The 1,575-nt window shown below is 47.4% G+C and overlaps 1 pseudogene across 1 annotated transcript in view; it reads right to left on the bottom strand.

Annotated features, from left to right (window-relative positions):
* Nucleotides 1–886, bottom strand: part of LOC144485768 (galanin receptor 2b pseudogene) — a 13,374-nt pseudogene extending 12,488 nt beyond the window's left edge. The window contains exon 1 of the transcript XR_013496188.1: nucleotides 829–886. The product of XR_013496188.1 is annotated as a galanin receptor 2b pseudogene (transcript). The remainder of the gene's footprint in view (nucleotides 1–828) is intronic.
* Nucleotides 887–1,575: the final 689 nt, after the last annotated feature.

Below are 1,575 nucleotides of genomic sequence, written 5' to 3' on the forward strand. Positions count from 1 at the left end.
ACATACACATATAGTGTATATGTACGTTGAACTTACAGAATGATATACACATATAAATATACATTTTTGGTGTATATATATTGAAAAATACGGGATGGTATACATGCACACACACACATATATAGTGTATACATGTAATATACATTGAAACATACAGAATCATATACACTGATAGATACATACAGATATAGTATACACATATCATAGAATCATAGAAATCCTACAGCGCAGAAGGAGGCCATTCGGCCCATCGAGTCTGCACCGACCACAATCCCACCCAGGCCCTACCCCCCATACCCCTACATATTTACCCACTAATCCCTCAAACCTACACATCTCAGGACTCTAAGGGGCAATTTTTTAGCATGGCCAATCAACCTAACCCGCACATCTTTGAACTGTGGGAGAAAACCGGAGCACCCGGAGGAAACCCACGCAGACACGAGGAGAATGTGCACACTCCACACAGACAGTGACCCGAGCCGGGATTCGAACCCAGGTCCCTGGAGCTGTGAAGCAGCAGCGCTAACCACTGTGCTACCGTGCCGCCCAATATATCGAAAGATATAGAATGTCTATACACATTATATACATATTTAGTGTATCTATAATGAAACATATAGAATATACACTCGCATATACACACACATATACATATACATGGTGTCTATGAAATTCTCCAAATTCAAACAACTATGATTTTTACAGAAAAAACCCCCAATTTAAATTGTAAATCAAACCCTCAGCTCAGCACCTTTGCAGAATAAAGCGACGGATACTCCAGGATAAGAATCACAACTGGGGCACAAGCTGTGGAATCTAACTTACATTCAGATGTGTCCTTCAACGGATTGGAATTCAGCTGGTCGATATTGAGCAAGTTGTATTCAATCCGTGTGACAGATCCTTCAGAGCCTTCACTTCGATCCCAACCGCCTGCTTTACTGAATACTGCCTGCTCTTCCGTTCAGTGGCCGCACTTTCAGGCGAGCGGATGACTGGAGGAAGAGGTGGCTGCTCTCTCCCAGCGGGGCTGAGTATTAGCCGCAGAGAAGAGCAGCACTCACCTTTCCTGCTCGCTTTGTGCCGGGTAGGGGGAGCGCTGAATCAAGAGCACTGGTGAAGTAGAAAGCAGATCAGAGTTAACTCCTTCACTGGCACATTGCACCACACAGCCTATCTATAGGATCAAACAGCAGCTTGTTTTAGTGCTGGCCCTGTCTGCTATGCCAGTGGACTCAGGGCTGAATTGTCCCATTGTGAGACTCAGTGCGGTGGCGGGTGCTTCCAGCGACGCATATCCCACGGGCCAGAATAGCGGGTTCATGCGCTTGGAGCCCTCTGAGTCACCAAGTTGGCGGGCAGCTGATTCGTCCACCCGACCACCGCTGGTAGGCGCCATATTTAAATACCAGCGCGGCACGGTGGCACAGTAGTTAACACTGCTGCTTCACAGCACCATGTTCGATTCCCGGCTTGGGTCACTGTCTGTGTGGAGTCTGCACATTCTCCCCATGTCTGCGTGGGTTTCCTCCGGGTGCTCCAGTTTCCTCCCACAGTCCAAAAGACGTGCTG

The sequence above is a fragment of the Mustelus asterias genome, unplaced genomic scaffold, assembly GCF_964213995.1.
Source record: "Mustelus asterias unplaced genomic scaffold, sMusAst1.hap1.1 HAP1_SCAFFOLD_218, whole genome shotgun sequence".
Taxonomy (NCBI): Eukaryota; Metazoa; Chordata; class Chondrichthyes; order Carcharhiniformes; family Triakidae; genus Mustelus; species Mustelus asterias.